Source organism: Acomys russatus, chromosome 10, assembly GCF_903995435.1.
Source record: "Acomys russatus chromosome 10, mAcoRus1.1, whole genome shotgun sequence".
Classification (NCBI taxonomy): Eukaryota; Metazoa; Chordata; class Mammalia; order Rodentia; family Muridae; genus Acomys; species Acomys russatus.
Genome location: NC_067146.1, coordinates 60,683,436 through 60,701,610, shown reverse-complemented (window position 1 = coordinate 60,701,610; position 18,175 = coordinate 60,683,436). Strand labels below are relative to the sequence as shown.

General features: G+C 37.6%; 1 protein-coding gene across 2 annotated transcripts in view; it reads left to right on the top strand.

Annotated features, from left to right (window-relative positions):
- Grid2 (glutamate ionotropic receptor delta type subunit 2) overlaps positions 1-18,175 on the top strand; it is a 1,403,143-nt gene that overhangs the window by 661,673 nt on the left and 723,295 nt on the right. The window lies entirely within an intron of this gene.

The window sequence follows — 18,175 nt, the reverse complement described above, 5'->3', positions numbered from 1 at the left end:
ACTGAGTGAGAGTCACTTACTGGCAGCTTATCAAAAGTCCAATAGCTTGGAATTGCAGAATAAGAAAATGTGAGCATTATCAACCTAAAACATCTGTCTAGACCTAAAAACATCTTAACCCCCAAACAATTGTAAAATTAAACTATTTGGTCTTCAACCCCATCAGAGGCTTGAGAAGGAATATAATTAGTTACCTGAGTATACATGGAATGCAGGTTAACCACTTTCCAAATGAGAAGATGACAGAGACAGTTTGCTGCCTATGACATAGGATAGGTATTGATTTACATTCAGAATTTTAGATGCACCAAGATAGGAAAGATGTTTTCTTCAAGGCTGCCAAATACAAATAACCAAAACAGTATGAATGTAACACAGTGTTACATTCCTAATTGTTTCATGGTTTTTCTTGCTGTAGGTAGTTTATTGTATATATGTGTAATAAAATAAATGTATATGTAAAAATATTAAATACAAAATAAATAAAGAAAATGTGAGCATTTTAATCTGGACCCCAGGAGATTATAGTGCAGTGTTGGTTTGCTAGAGGTTCACTAACCAAACTGATTCCCTTCTACACTGTTAATGTGCTACCTCACTTGCTGCAGTCCACATGTACCAAACCAATGTACTGGCAGACTGCCTTCATTCTGAGAGCTCTTTGCAGTGTTGCCCAGCCTTCTGTCTTGGATGAAAATGTTTGTGTTTTCATCATTGCCCCTCTGCCTGTGTCCTAACTTCAGTCTGTGAAGGGCAGCAGGCACTTTGGATTATGGTTCATCCTAATGACTTCATCTTTCCTTGACACTCTTTACCCCATAATAGATATCATTAATGGACATAACTCAATTATGACATAAGACACAGCCTTGTAACATCAGTATGTCACAACCAGAAAGAGGTAGGTTTAAGACTGATGCCAAACAGTCTGCCACTTGTATGGGAAGAACAGGGAATTGCCACATTAAAGAAGATACAATCATGGCAGACCCCGCCATTTTCTCATTGCCGCCTTGGGGAGTGAGAGCCACTCTCAGTGTTTTTGCCGAGCTGGAAGGTAATTGTAGAAGTGTTGATAGAGCTTGTCCTGAGAAGAGTACTGAAGGAGATAGTCTTTGGGTTGCTTATTACAGGACATGCCATCAGAAAAAGGACAGAAGGACATTCTAAGCAGCAGGAGCCCCATGTACCAACGAAAAACTGTGGGGGGTAGAGCAGAGCTGTGAAGAGTCAGGGAAAAATGAATTGATGTTTTTGCATATTCACATGAAAAGTTTGGTGAGCAAAATTGTGAATATGTTTAAACCATGTGATAAATAGCAGAAACAAATTGTTTCATTGTTAAAACACAGCAAGCTGTAATATTTTATATATCCTTGAGGCAGCAACTAGCAACTAAGGTGATGTAGAAAGGATGAATGAAAAAAGAACACTGACTTGCTTATGGCCCAGAATTTCTGACCCTTAGTAGTGAAGCTATAGAGGACCAGTATCCTAGCATTGCTGTTAGGTAGGTGAAGTCTGTTCAAACTTAGTTAAAGGAGTTTGACTCTGTCATATTGCTGACAGTTTCAAAACCACACATATTTTGAGTTTTAGTCTTACTTTTTCCCTGTCTTTGACAGTGTACTAAAGTTTCTGCAATCAACTACAGCTTTCTCTTTTGTTCATAAACACACACCATCTACGCCCATCATTTTTCCTATGAGAATTCTCTGTTGCTTTCCACACAGATCCATTATTTTCTACACTAACACATCCTGTAGTCAAGTAACTTTGCAATGGGCGAGTGTAGACATCAATTCCAGAATCTCCACAAGCATACTGAAAGATGAATATCGATTCATTAGACTGGCAATGAGGAGCAAATGACAGATCAACTGTGCAAGTATGTGTGTGAAACAGACAGAGGTAACGGATATCGTTTTTCTGAGGGTATGCATGTTGGAAAACAAAGTTTCTTACCTACTACATTTCTCATTTTCCATCATCCCTGTCAGAAAGAATAGCATGTCTAGTTTTTAAGATTTATTTACTTTTAGAATATATGGATGCATATCCTTCAACATATTAAGTCTCTAAAAAAAAATCACCAGCCACTGATACTCAGAAACAATTTTCTTCTCTTGAGACAAATAATGTGTCTCTCTTGGCATTTCAGCACTAACACACACACACACACACACACACACACACACACACACACACATACACACACACACACACACACACACACACACACCACGAAACTTCAGCCCCTTAAATAGATACATTCATATGCTTACAATACTTGCATTCCCTTATACTTATTTTTCTTAATCACTTTTATGCTATTATTCCATTGAATATTATGCTATTATTCCATTGAAATATCACATAACTTTAGTGATTATATAATACCTTATTACTAGCTGTATTTGTAGCTTTATTTCCTTTTTGGCCAGTTTATTATTTTGTTTCATTATTTTCTTTATGATATGATAAATAAAATCTAGTTAATTTACTTCACCAACATCTGAACTGCCTGTGACTGGAGTTGCAATATATTTCTGTGTCCAATTATTACTAAGCTATCTTTTCTATACAGTGCAAGATCCATGAGGTGCTTGACTCTCCATCGTCACTCCTACTCAAACATGTGCAGCCCCTTCCTCATATAGACTGGTAGAAACACATGTCTCTACTTTGCAACTGTAAATATATCTTTTATGTCTTGGCTAACGTGCATGCTACAAGATAAAAGTGAACAAACATGCTTGCTACTTTATCATTATAATTTTAAATATCACAACAGAGGATTAAGATATAGTTTTTTAGCTTTCTCAGCTTTGGGCTTTTTGTTTCCATTATTAATTTTCTTTTATGTTTGTTGCCTACTTAAATTCTACAGCTTTCTCCTTTCTTGAACCTCTCCAAATTCCTGACTCGAAGTTTCCTTCCAAAAGTTCTTTCCCTCCTTTGTTCTCATTGCTCATTTCCGATGTGCAGTTCCGCATCCCATGCATTACCATTTCCTTGAGTCTCTCTTCCCTTTGTGCAATATCTTCAAGCACCTTCTTAAAGACAGACAGGAATATGCTATATAGGTTTTATGATTTTTATTTTTCAAAAGACATTTGTTCTTGCTGCCAGAGATAATTCTATGATTAATAGCACTTGCTGTTTTTATAGAGAACCCAGGTTCAGTTTTCATCACCCACAGTGGTCCTTAATTTCAGTTCCAGAAAATCTTGACACGCTTTTTTGGCTCCTTGGACAAAAAGCATGCATATGATGCTCACATGCAAATGCAGGCAAACATGCATGAATATAAAAATAAAAACTTAAGTATTCAAAAATAGATACTTTGGCTAGTTATAAATGGCCATATTAAATGTCCTGTTGTCTCCTAATGTCCACTTCTCCCTTGGGGTATCAAGGTTCACTGTGCACCAAGGTACTGGGAATGCCTTATTTGCATGAAGAGAAATTCCTGGTGCTTGCTGAACATGACCTCATAAGGAGAGAGGAAGTAATCTATAACCTGGCTGCCAGCTACTTGACACCCTCAAGGGTGGAAGAGGTAGCTGGCATGTTATAAGGGTAGAGACATGTAGGCCCAGGTCAGGGGGGAGCAATCCTACTCCTGCCAGGCTCAAAAATGAGATTTTTGGGGTTTGGACATGCTTTGACCTCACTCTTGCTCTGGGCTGGCTCCCCTGGTCACATGGCTCCCTAGCCCCAGACGGTAACTGAGAACATTACCAATGTTGACTCACTGTACTCCATTAATTCTTTGGATTTCCTTGTTGTCTGCCATTCTGTCTCCCTTTTCATTTCTAATTTTGTTGATCTGAGTATGTTCCCTCTTCCTTTTTGTTTGATTTGCTAAGGGTTTGTATATTTGTTGATTTTCTCAAAGAACCAGGTCTTGGTTTAATTGATTCTTTGAATTGTTCTCTTTGTTTGCAATTTATTAATTTCAGCCCTGAGTTTGATTATTTCCAGCTGTCTACTCTTCTTGGGTGTGTATGCTTCTTCTTCTTTTTCTTTTTTTTTATTTTTTCTAAAGCTTTCAGGTGAGCTGTTAATTTGCTAGTAGGGGATCTCTCCAATTTCTTTATCAAAGCACCTAATGCTATGAACTTTCCTCTTAGAACTGCTTTCATTGTGCCCCACATATTCTGGTGTGTTGTGCCTTCATTTTCATTGAATTCTAAGAAGCCTTCAGTTTCTTTTTTATTTTGTCCCTGACTTGGAGGTCATTGAGTACGGAGTTGTAAAGTTTCCGTGAGTTGGCAGGCTCTCTGTTGTTTCCGTTGTTGTTGAGTTCCGGCTTTAGTCCACGGTGACTTGGTAAAATTCAAGTGGTTATTTCTTGTATCTGTTGAAATTTTCTTTGTGACCAGGTATATGGTCAATTTTGGAGAAGATTTCATGAGGGGTTGAGAAAAGGTATTTTATTTTGTGTTTTGGTAAAATGTTCTGTAGATATCTATTAGTTCTATTTGATGCTTGACGATTATTAGTTTCATTATTCTCCATTTAGTTTTTGTCTCAATGATCTATCTATTGGTGAGAGTGGGGTGTTGATGTCTCTCACTATTAATGTGTGATTTAAGCTTCAGTAATGATTCATTTACAAATGTGGGTGCTCCTGAATCTCAGGATGGAAGTGTCCTCCTGATGTATTTTTCTTTTTAATGAGTATAAAGTGTCCTTCCTCGTGTTTTTTATTAGTTTGGTCAAAAGTCTATTTTATTAGATACTAGGATGGCTACTCCAGCTTGCTTTTTGTGTCCGTTTGCCTGGAATGCTTTTTCCCAGCCCTAAGGTAATATCTGTCTTTATTGCTAAGGTCTGTTCTTGTATGCATCAGAATGATGGATTCTGTTTTCACATCATTCTGTTAACCTGTGTCTTTTATTGGGGAGTTGAGGCCACTGATGTAGAGCGATATTAATGACCAATGTTTGTTAGTTCCTATTTTTGTTTTTTGTGTTTGTTGTTGTTGTTGCTTTGTTTTGTTGGTTTTGGTTTTGTTGTCATTGTTGTTGTTGTTGTCTTTGATGATGGTGGTAGAGCATGTATGTTTATGTGTTTCCTTTCTTTTGGTTTTGTGGAAGTGGAGCTACTTACTTCTTGTGGTTTTTGGGGTTTAGTTAGCCTCCTTGGGTTGGAGTTTCCTTCTAGTAATTTCTGTAGAGCTGGATTTGTGGTTAGGTCCTGTTTGAACTTGGTTTTGTCATGGAATATCTTGTTTTCTCCATCTATGATGATTGAAAGTTTTTGCTGGCTACAATAATCTGGGTTGGCATCTGTTATCTTTTAGTGTCTGCATGACATCCGTCCAGACCCTTCTTACTTTCATAGTCTCTGTTGAGTTATCAGGTATAATTCTGATAGGTTTGTCTTTTTATTTGAGTTGGCCTTTTCCTCTTGCAGCTTTTAATATTCTTTCTTTGTCCTGTACATTTAGTGTTTTGATTATTATGTGGCAGGAGGTTTTTATTTTTTGATCCAATCTATTTGGAATTTTGCAGGCTTCTTGTATATTTACCGGCACTTATTTCTTTAGGTTGGGGAAGTTTTCTTCTGTGATTTTATTGAAAATGTCTCTGTTGTTTGCAGACCTAGAGATTCCTCCTATGGGGTTGCTGTCTGTGTTCCACTTGAGCCAGGCAGGTCTGGAGTAGGTGAAGAGAGCTCCAACCCAAAGGCTGTTTGCTAGGCCTCCAGAGCGGTCTCCTCAGAATGGTGGAGAATGGGTATAGGAGCCTGCGCTCAGCTCAGCTCTCCTGTATTCCATCTGTGTCCCAGTTGGGTCAGGCAGGAGAGGAATAGGCTGAGAGACCTTCAATCTGGAAGCCCCTCAAGCCTCCTTGGTATGTATGGTGGACAGTGTGGTTTGTGGCTGGCGCTAGACTCACCTCAGGTCTCCCACAATTTTTCTTGAGATGGCAGCTAATGTGGTTTGTGGCCTGTGTCCAAGCCAGCTCTGCTTGTTTGTTCACTGTGTTCTAGGTGGGCCAGGCTGGTATGCATTAGATGCTGCTAATGTGTGTTCCAGTTGCTGTGTTATATACCTCTCCTGTTTCTACATTTTAATAGGATTGGGGTCTTAAGATAATTCTTTTTAGCTTTCTTGAGTTGGATATCCCAAAATGGCATAATATTTCAGATTCTTAAAGAATTAAATTTATATAAATAAAAGGGATGTTCAAAACCATTTTTGCCATGCCTTTAATCCTAGTAAACAGGAGACAAAGGCAGGTATATCTGAAAGAGTTCCACCTTAGCCAGTGCTTCATAGTAAGACCCTGTCTCAACAACAGCAAAACCAACAATAATAGTTGTGTATTATAATATATGATAATAATAAAAATAGTAATGATCACACTAAAGAGAAGTATTCATAAAAATGCCTTAACACATGATGGCTTGAAAGGGAAATGCAGCTAGAAAGTGTTGGGTGGACTGTGATGATCGTATCAGTGGAGGAAGAAAAGGTTAGAAAGGTGAGGACTGTGACAAAAACCAGCCAAGTTCATCATGCCTCTAAGACTTGGAGAGCCACATGAGTGATGCTCCACTCTTGGAGAACAGCAAGGCTTTCAGCTTCACCACTGTAGTGCAGTAGAAGCTGGCGTGGGAAGTTAGATAGTGTTCAAAGGAAATTTTAGTTTAAAAGTATGTTTTTATATAAAAATGAGTTTTAGAAGAGAAATTGCTCTCTTACCATTGTCATTTAATTGCTATGGGGGAAAATAAAGCATAGGAGGTAGAGTTGTGTTTGCTGCTTTTTTTTTTTTTTTTTTTTTTTTTTTTTTTTCTGTCCCTGGAGCAATTGTGTGTCATTCCTTTGAAGCTGTAGACAGTTAATACATGAAATGTCTGCAGTTAGTGCTCTAGCTCTCATTCAGGAGCTTCAAAACTTTAATGAAGGATTGCAGTTATTTGAAGCTGGGTAAATCCATCTACTGTGGCTTCCAAACAAAGCTGTCATCTAGGTGTGCCTATAAGTGTCCTTGAGACTAGAGCAGTCATGTGGTTTGATTTAGTTATGGGCTGGAGTAATGTTTCAAGATCAAATCTTTATATAGGAACAGTGTGTCGCTGGTTACTTTGTAAGATAAAATATTGGTAAAGAGAATAAGTATTGCCTACAGAAAGCAAGAATGTTTTCATCAAGGGTCTTGTGTTTTCAATTTCGTTATAAATGTCAATGCCTTGGTAAGATGGTTCATAACTATAATACCAGTACTGAGGAGACTGAGGCAAGAGGACAGCATGAGATTAAGAAAAGCTTACACAGTGAAGGTGAAACTATCCTGGAAAAATTTAGTTAGACCTTGTCTAAAAAATTCAATATTTTACAGGCAAGACATGACATGACAATGGATATCATTTTCAATTTGGATTTTTCTTTGTCAAAATTTTAGACATAGACCCTACTATTACAGACTGTTATTTTACTCTATAATAGGATAATAACACTTATTCCTTAAACCTACTTTATAAAATAGATTTCATTTTATTGTATTATGTCCAAGTATGGAAGAGTTTTTATTTGACAAATAATGAAAAGGAGTAGTACTTTCTTCAAATATATAAGCACTTTTCTAGAAATAAGCCTCAGGGAAGGTTAAGAAACAAATGAAGATAACTTTTCTAATATATGTAGAAAGATATCTAGTAATCAAATGACTCTTCAAGTTTCTATTACAGTTATTAAAAAATATTTAAATAATTCATTTTTTTCCAAAAAGAGAGTATATGGAGAAATAAAATTAATGTTTTAAAGCTAAAACCATTACAATCTCATTTTTAAAAGAACACTTGATAATAATTTTATCAAAAGATATCCATATTAGAAAAGTTTAAACATATTATGTTAATAGACTTCTGCTGTGCATTTTCTAAATGACATATGTGTAAATAGAACAGCATGGGTTGTAAATTAATGCTCAGCAGGTTCATATGATGAACAACCAGAGATGGACCTGAACCTATCTTGTGTATCCATTTATGACCCCTTCAGGCAAACTGATTTTAACAATATATTCACTTGGACCTGTTTTTAGGCTGTGCATGATTAAAAGTATGCAGTTCATCCATTTGCCTGCTTTTTTTTTTCCTTAGCATTGTGTGTGAGATTCTGCTGTGATGGAGTGGAAAACACATCATTCTTATTTGTAGAGAAATTTCAATCCAGAAGCATGGCGACTCTGGCTAGAATTCATGCCTTTAATCCCTCTGGCTAGAATACAGACACTCCTTTCATACACCCCTTTAATCCCTACAATGACATCTAATTGACAGACAAAGTGCCAAATCAGAAAAAGATTTGACAGAATGCGACAGAGATAGAATGAGCCAAACTCTAATGAGAGAGAGGCTACTTAGAGAAAGAGAGAGAGAGAGAGAGAGAGAGAGAGAGAGAGAGAGAGAGAGAGAGAGAGAGAGAGAGAGAGAGAGAGAGAGAGAGAGAGAGAGAGAGAGAGAGAGAGAGAGAGATCAATAGACAGTACAGAACAGTGAAGGGGAGTATAGTACAGAAATACAGAGGGTTTGTGGCGATAATTCAGTGCAGTTTGATGTAGCTTTGTTGAGTGTAGTTGAGTTTGTGGAGTCCAGTGGAGTTCAGATGCAGTTTTTTCTAAGCAGAGTAATTTAGTCAGGAGAGAAGCCAGTTTGAATCAGTCAACTTGGAAAGGGGTTTTGAGTCAGAAAAGCTGAAATGAACCATCCAGCCAGAATTCAGAAAAAGCTAGAAATGGTGAGCTTATTCAGCAGTAAGTCTTGGAGGCTGAAAATATTCTAACCCAAGTTAGCAGTCTGAGACTGGAAGCTGGCATCTTCAAGGTCCAGGGTTACAGAAGATTAGATTTTACAGAGGCTAGAAGCTTCGAGGCCTAGGCCTAGGGATAGTTAGAAACACTGTGGGCCCAGCCTATGTCATGTATTCATAAAGGTTATGTATGGCTTTCATCTCATCCCCTCTACTGAGAAAATAAAACAACATTTATACTTATTGATTGACTCAAATAATTTTAGTGTGGATATTCCAGTTTATATAACTTCTGTGAAGGTTTTTACATTTTGCTCATTACAAAAAGGGCTCTTATGAACACATTTTCTGAGTGAATTTGTGTATTTTTATGAGACAAGACTATAAACCACTGTATGAACTGTCTTATACGACCCTCAAAATAATCCAATAAAATGGGATCAGCAGCACTGTCATTCCACCCATAAGAAGCTAAAGCAATGCCATTCAAATACGTGTTTGTCTCGATTGAGTGGATCATTTGCATTTCACTTTATGTTTGAACCAAGTGATCACTTTCCAAGTTATTGTACTCTTTTAACATTTGCTCATCATGAAGTTAATTTTTCAGATTGTGATTTACTTCCAACTAGCATTTAGCTGTATAAAAGAGTTTTTTAACGTGAAACTAATCTGTGATCTCTGAACATGCCTTCTGAAGACATGCCATCTGATGGTCAGTACGCTTAAGTTTTTTTTTTTTAACATACTTAAATGAGTAAAAAAAGTGAAAAGGATCAATCATGTATGCATATGTATGTGTGTGTGTGTGTGTCTGTGTGTGTGTGTAAGGGAGAGAGAGAGAGAGAGAGAGAGAGAGAGAGAGAGAGAGAGAGAAAATCACTAGTTGGCCACAAGAAATTGAGTAAACTAAACACTGTGAAGTAGTTGTCAGATTGTGATGACAGTCAAAACATTTTTCTTGTATCCTGGACATACGTGCTTAATATATTTGTACATGTCATCATCACCACATGCCCATTCAGCCCATTCAGCCCATTCAGCCCATTCAATATTTGGTCATGTTTCACAGATAAGAAATCTGAAGCAAACATACATTGTATGTTTGGGCGGGATGTCTAGCCCAGTTAGATGTTTACATAGCATGCAAGTTTTCCAGCCCAACATAGACCTAAATGGTGGTACATTTTGTTGATCTCATTTGGGAAAACTGAGGCAGGAAGATCATAGTATCAAGGCTTATCTCTGCTTTCTAACAAGACACTGTCTCAAGGTATCTAATGTCCTCTCCCCAAAACAAAACTGTGAAATAATGGAAGAATTGATTATGATTGTATGATTGCTATTATGTATTTTCTCTTGATTGTGACCTTTAGCATAGATAGAAACTGAGTTTTTGGACTAGCAGGTAATATGCATTATACCAGTAAGAAATGTGAAGTGAAAGAATTTTAGAATTCCCGTGACACATGAGATAATACTTCATTGATGGCAATACAAGCTCACTAGAGAGTCTGAATGTGAGCTTGCAGAACAAAAGAATACTGCTGATACTGCTTAATCTAGAAGATTCAATATGCCAGTCATTCTCACACTGGGCTTTCAGAAGAAACAGATGGCAATGGTGTCGCTCCCACAGCCAGCTTGTGGGGAGCCAAGCTAAACTAGCAGCAGGGCTTGATGCCCAGAGTGCCTGGGGTCCAGGAAGGGGCATCTGCCACAGTACTCCTCGCAGCCACAGTTTCCTTACAAGTTGAGGAGTATTTGAGGCAATTCATGATTTGGTCATCCCCTTGAACTTAGCTCTATGCACAAGGCATCACAGACGTTTTGAAGAAACTCAGATTTAAAATGGACTTTTTAAAATAGGGCCTAAGTTCTGCATTTCTGTTACTTCTTTTGGTGTAAACTTCTGGGTAGACCTAAGCTATCCAGCTCCTCCTGTCATTGTTTGAGAAAATGATGATCTTGAACGCAATATAAAGCTACAAAATAAGTCTATTGGCCTAGCATGCCAGCCTGCTTTAGCTATTGAACTTCACATTGGAAAGAAAAAGGGAGGAGGGCAAAGAAGAGGATATGAGAAGAGGGAAAAAGAGAAGAGAGGGGGGAAAGCAGAGGGGAAGGGAGGGGAAGGAAGCCAGAGGAGAAACTCAGAAAAAAAAAAAGCACAACTTTAGATGAATTTAAATCACGACTATGCTTGACAACGTAAATGAGTTTTCTTCCATATAGGGTATAAGTAGCTGAGGAGTCTAGCAATTAGTGTGTCTACATGACTGCACTTCAAACAGTATCTAATTGCATTGCCTGGCCTACCTTCCTGGGGCAGATTCATTGCTGAGATAATAATAAAGGAGCCATTACCTGGTGATGTGCACTAGTTGAAGGCTTGGAACACTGTTTTTTTGTTGTTTGTTTGTTTTTTGTTTTTTGTTTTTTTGTTTTTTTTTTTTTTATTGTAGGATCCCTGTAGTTTTTTAAAACTCACATATCCTTTCACTTTTCCACAAGGGTTCTGGCATTGAGATGTAGCCAACACCTAGTTTTCTCAAAGGTTCTTACTTACACTATGCTGTTGTCAATGCATCTTGCACTGCCCTCTCAGTACAGCAAAGCATACCCCCAACTCAACTACCTTGGCAGGAATTTCTATCAGTATCAACACCAGTCCCTTTGCTGAGTCAACAGCTGTGACTCATTATATATATATATATATATCCTACTAATCTGGCATTTACTTTACATGTAGGGTGTGTGTGTGTGCATTCAGTCTCCTTCATAGCCTTTAACATAGAGGGAGAGAGGGGACTTGGTAGAGTATATATCTCAATGTAATGCCACCAGCTAGAACATAAGGCTGGAAGCTACACCAAATTTGAGTGCACCGTTTCACACAGAACATGATAAAGCAGAAAGTTAAACCATATCCCACTGAGCTTTTAAGTGATGCTAACTAAGGCCGTGTTGTCAACTCCAAAATATTCTAACATGCTCTTGTAGAATTCAACTTCTGGAGCCACAGAGTGCTGGATCCCATCAGGAGACATTTAGGACATAATAGGATTTCAGTGGATTGCCAGTACATATATCATGTTGAAGGACTCTATACAAAATTAAATGATTCCTTAAAATGTTAGTACATCCTAATGAAATAACCACCTTATACATATGTTCAACCATGTTCATAGCAGCTTTATTCATAACAGCCAGACCCTGGAAATAGCCTAAATGTCCCTCAGTTGAAGAATGGTAAGGAAACTGTGGTACATTTATACTATGGAATACTACTCAGCTATTAAAAACAAGAAATCCGGAAATTTGTGGACAAATGGATGGGACTAGAAAGGGTCATACTGAGTAAGTTAACCCAGAAGTGGTATATACTCACTTATAATTGGGGACTAGCCCAAAATGTATGTCCCATGAAAGTCTTCACACACCAGGAGACTGGGATATATGTGAGCACATCCCACTGGGACTCTAGGTAAGACAAATATAGGAGATTGGGAAATAGAAGGACACAAAGGGTGCTAGAAACCTACAAGAAGAACATCGTGATGGATGGATCGGGGCCCAGGGGGTTCTGCTCTATCCAATGGACAGTACATTCTCCACAGTGATGTGGAGAGTACAGACTGACTTAAACATGACCTCTGGTGCTCCATATTTGACCACCTCCTCTTGGTGGGGAGGCCTGATGGCACTCAAAGAAAGAATAAGCAGGCTACCAAGATGAGACTTGATAGCCTATGACCATATAGTGAGTGAGGAGGTTCCCCCTTAGTCATAGACCTAGGGGAGGGGAATAGAGTGAAAACGGGAAAGAGGGAGGAATGGGAGTACATAAATGATGGGATAACAATTGTAATGCAATCTGAATAAATTAATAAAATTAAAAAAAGAAATAACCATCTTATAATTACCCAGAAAGGAAAAAAAAACTCACATAATGCTTATTGGAACAAAAACTAAAAGGCATTTTAAAAAATGATTGTAAATCTAATGACTAATCAAATTACTTTTATAACTTTGTTTAGTGAATACATATTTGTGATATTATATTGCCTGGAAGTTTATTACCAACCTTCTTGTTATGACTGTTCTTCATTAGACTGTAAGCTTCATTATAGCAAAGTCTTTGTAGGCTAAACTTCAAAGCCTATACTATGTGTTAAGACCACTACCAGAAATATTGAACCAAATTTGAAGTATGCTTTATTAAATACTGACCAGCACAATGGAAAATAGCCAGATCTATACCTGTGATTCCCAGAAAGTGGCCACTAATTACATTAGCCTGGTGCTTGAACCCACAGGCTGAGAATGCCCCTCCTTTGTCCAGTGGAAGGTGGGGAGAGCGCATACCTCCCTATGTACTTCCTGTCTACCTTACATGTGACCAAGCACATATTGTGCATTGGGCAGCCAATCTTGTTTACAGATGTGAAAACATGTATCTTGTTATGATATATGAACAGCATCCCCAGCATTCCCAGAGGAGTTCTGCCTTTGGCAAGTGGGGATTGCAGGTTAGAGACATTTTTGTTTTATGGATATTTTAAGCACAGTAATTTAAACTGAACTTTAGCCATCACACATAGGAAAACTAATCCACTGTATTTAGTGATGCCAAAACAAGTGGTGAATTTTTTGAGGTGATTTCTTTTCAGTATTGTTCACCATAACACACCTGATTTGTGATTTTTAAGAGTCATAACACAAATTATATATAGTATAACTAAGCCCCACATCCAATTACACTAAATTTTCTCCTTCCTTCCTTTTTTCCCTCCATCCTTCTACCCTTCCTTCCAAGAAACTGTGTATCTCATATTGATTTCAGTTGTTGACTAAATTTTCTTATTTACTATTTTTTAAAATGACTAAAAATAAGAAATTTTTCTTTGAAATGATCTCTCACATCCTGATATTCTTAGCTCTGCCTGTGCTTCTAAGAGAGGCTTCCATGAAGATATTAAATGAAACAACATCTTAGAAAATCCAGTCTAATCATATTTTTGTTGCTGTTAAGGGAAATTAAAGTAACTAATAAAAACACGGACATAGTTATTTTTCTGTAACATTATAGATTCAAGTATCCCAGTGGGGAATGGGTCTTGTTCAAATTTGTCAAAAGCCATGTCCCCACTTAAATCATAAGACTGGAAGGTACATCAAGTTTGAGTATACCATTTCACACAGTAACATCAAGGCAGAGAATGCGTCAGCCAGTGCTTATCTCTGAAAACCTAGACTGCTGCCTTTTTTATTTTTCCTACATGTGAGGTGAGCATTATTACTAGCTATGAATGGGATGGAATGGTCTAGGGCTGGGATGTCATTTAGAGTGTTATATTTGGATTCTAATTCCTGGCTTTATTCACTAGCGACCAAGAAAACAACTGAAATGGTCTATAGATCATTGAAATAGAGAACTTTATGTTTAAGAAGAAAATTAACATTTCACTGTACTTGTCAAGATGCTCAGTGCTCCCAATAAAATCAGAAAGGAGAATCTTCAAGTCATAATCTGTTTTGAATCTTCAGTCTTTGACATATTTATATATATTTGATGCTCAATAAATACTTGGCGGTTTATATTGTTCACTGGGCAAAAAATAAAGCACAAAGAAAATGATTGAGTGGTTCCATACAAAAACTATGTAACTATTTTCTGTTTTCTATGAAAACCTGTGCTCTTAGAATTTCGATGTGATTGTAAAGACCTGGGGAGCCCCATCCCTCACAATTACTTCATTTCCTCTCAGTTTTTCCCAACCTACAAGAATGAATGAACCATTGAAAACCCACAGTTTAGTATGGTACAGTCCCCCAGCACTGAGCATTGTTGGTACTTTCCAAATTTTAACTTGCATCCTGAAGGGATGAAACTGATTAACAGATATCTCCTTAGCAGAAATAAACTTTAGTGGACATACACTGACTCGTTATTATTATTTCCTGAATCTTTTAAGATATAAAAGGTGAACGGCTAAAGATATTTCTAATTGGCAAAAGAATTCCATACCAGGAATATGTTTCTTCTTTAGCAAAAAGTAGCCAAAGGGAGGGCTGGGGTGAGGAAATCTACCTAAGAGTTCACTGTGTAAAGTGTTCTATGCAGGTGGAGATCGCTCAATCAGCACCCAGCATGCTGTGAAAGATTCAACTTGCAACATATTTAAATGAGTCGAATGCTTACTTAGTAAAAGCACTCAATTGGGAGTACTCAAATTATGCAGACTATTACTTGAATGCTAATTAACTTATCTTTTTCAAAGGGTTCACTTTCCTTTTAAGCAGACAGACTTTGCTGTTCATGATTTCAGATTGAACCTGGACTTGAGGTATTAAGAGAATAGCATTTGTTTTGTAGTAGGAGAATATCCTGTCAGCCGGATGTTTGTCTGTCTGCTCTCTGTCTCTGTGTGTGTGTCTCTCTATTTCTCCTCCTTCTCCCTCCTTCTCCTCCTCCTCATGTTTTCAGACCTTCTTGAATCTTTCTGAGCTCTATTGTCTTGTTTGGAGCTGTTCTGAGATGACTGAAATAGCAGAGCTTGCTGTGGTATTTGATCTGATATCTTTTTATCCCTGATACATGGTTTTGGTTTTTTTCCCCCTGTGCCTTTTCAATCATTTTGATAACATTTCTCCTCAGAAATGGTTTTGAGTGTTAATTTGAGTCTAAGAAACTCTATGGCTTTGTACTGTTTCTTCGGATCCATGTTCACCTTGGATGAACTCATCACTGTCTTGCTTTTTTAAGTTGGAAAAATGAATCTTGCATAAAAAATAAAATGTCCATTAACTGATTTGCTTAAGATTGAATTTGAGCAGACAGTTTTGAAAATCTTTTTATGAGAAAATATGCTTTGCCTTTAATTACTGCTTTCAACTACTACTATAAATTGAGGTGAAGATCTACTTGTGTATATTTTCTATAACAATTTCCAACCTCTTTCTTAAGAAGCTGCTGTTAACAATGACTGTGTTTCTTAGTACCATCTAGTAAAGGCATGCATTTATTTTGCATGTGTGCATGAAAAACAATTATCCAACAGTGTGTTCATCCAAGTGTGCTGTGCGGTGTGCTTGTTAATGCCCTGGAAACCAGCTGAGAGTGGAGCGCATTTCCCCTGATTGCCAATACAAACTCTGTTTCTGGCTAGAAGATGCTTTTAGCACACTCTCTTTTCAACAGAGAAAAAGGCAAGTGAAACTGTACCTGGCACAGTGAACATTGTCAATGCCTTATTTGCCTCTAGTTCTGGAACTTCTCTAATGGTATGGCAATGTGTAAATAGAAAAGCAAAATTATTTATCCCTTACAGACAACAGTGGAGCACAGTGTTCCATTTAAGGTCAGTAAAATGTGGTTTTACTAGCCAATAATACAAGGTTAGTTGCTTTAGTCGCCTATCCAACCTCTCACCCAAGCAGCCTCCAAGAATGGGTGTCTTCCTGTATAGAAATGTCACTGAAAAACCAATATCTGGACTGTTTGGTGATGGGAACCATTGAAAATTGAGCCATCATATTATTCTGTTGGAATTTCTATCCCCCAAATAATTTTTTAATTTAACTGCATTATGTATATAGGTCTAAGGTAAAGCACACATAGATTAAGCAAATGAATGAGTATTCTAGAATATAAGTGTATTCTATTCCAGTGTAGGTGAATGTGACAGGGACTTCAAGGGGCATTAGTGAGTGTGCAGTAGAGCTTACTCTGTATTTGGCCAGGGCAAATCTTCAGAGCCCTAGGATGTGTGCTGAATGCTTTGATAATGACTCAGGTTTCAGAGTCTGAAGTCCTTATAGTCTGACCTTGGATTATAATCAACTCAGGGGTAATGCTCACTCTGCCATAAAGAAAACTTGAAAAAAATTGCATTTTGATTTTGAATTTTTGTGGTATTTTCACAAAAAGTCCATGCCCAGCTTGGCAAACATAATACAAAGTATTGTTTTCCTTATGTGCAAATATTAGATGCTACTTTAAAGGCGAAACACGTGGGTGAAAAAGAAACACATTACTATCTCCATTTATAGCAAAACAATGACAAGAATAGACACTTAGTTACCTAAGTTAACTTGTAATAATAATGTTTATTAATAATATCCTATTTTTACACAATCCATACTGGATTTTTACCAGGACTCCTTACTGATATCCTGTTGTTGCCCTGTGTCATGGAGATCCTGCAGCTTTGGATCTGTAGGACTGACCCCTTCAGGTGCTTTGGATGTTTATAAATGAGGTAGATGTTGGGGTGGGCCAACTCAGAGCCCTGGATCTAGGCCTGGGTGGAAGACGGTTTGGTCAGCTTGCCAGCTTTCATGGGCCTATGTCACCAGGGCCAACTCTCTCACTTTGCCCAGGCAAGGGACAGGGGTAGCTCTCCCATCCACACACCCTAGGACAGCTAACCCACCTGCCTCAGATTAAGGGGAGCATAAACTCAGCAAATGAGGGACAGGGACAGCTCTCCCTGACTCAAACCAAAGGCATTGAATCCAACCAGTGACTCATTGCAATGAACATTGCAATCTCTTTGGGCAAAGAGTATACTATGCAACACAAAATGACACACCACAACAACTACCAAGTCAAGATTATTTTGCTTTTGTTTTCTTTGGGCAAAGGTTGCAATGGCAGCCTGGATATGATGGAAATGGGAGATGAGTGAGATTAAGGTACATGATGTGAAATTCACAAAGGAAAGAATACCCTTTTTTTTTTTTTTTTTTTTTTTTTTAGAACATGATGAAGGCAGCCAAATTGCAGAGGTTCCTTCCTAAACTCTACTCAGGGCTCTATGACAACACTGTGTCATTGTTTTGCTATAAATGGAGATAGTAATGTGTTCCTTTTTCACCCACATGTTTGGCATATCAAAATCTGCCTATTAAAATGTCTTTTGCAGAGTCCCACTGTGTTCTCTCATTCTAAAAATAAAGGCGAATTTAGCTTTTCTATTTCTATGATAGAAAAAAGAGGCTATTGCTCAGAATGGGAATTCACTGTGCAATCCTACATTCAAGTGATGTATTTACTTTAATAAACTAAAAAGGTTTGGGTGGTTTGCATCAATTTTAAACAATTATCCTTTTATATTTACCTGGCCTACTTAGATAATGAAGTACAAACAGATTTGATTCAATAACACATTAGTAAAATGTTCAGTGGAGTCTTAAAACAACTGCTTTAATATTCTTAAACAATAGGAGGCCCTGGTTCTGACTCCTGTGAGGTGTGAGTTTGTGTGCCTGTCAGCTCAGATTTTTATAGATGTTCCCACTTCAAAGATCTAATTTTAAGGCATTTAATACAGAGAAGCTGCATGTACAGGCACCATTGACACTTTGGCTTTGTTATTGTTTTAAGTGTTCAGCCAATAT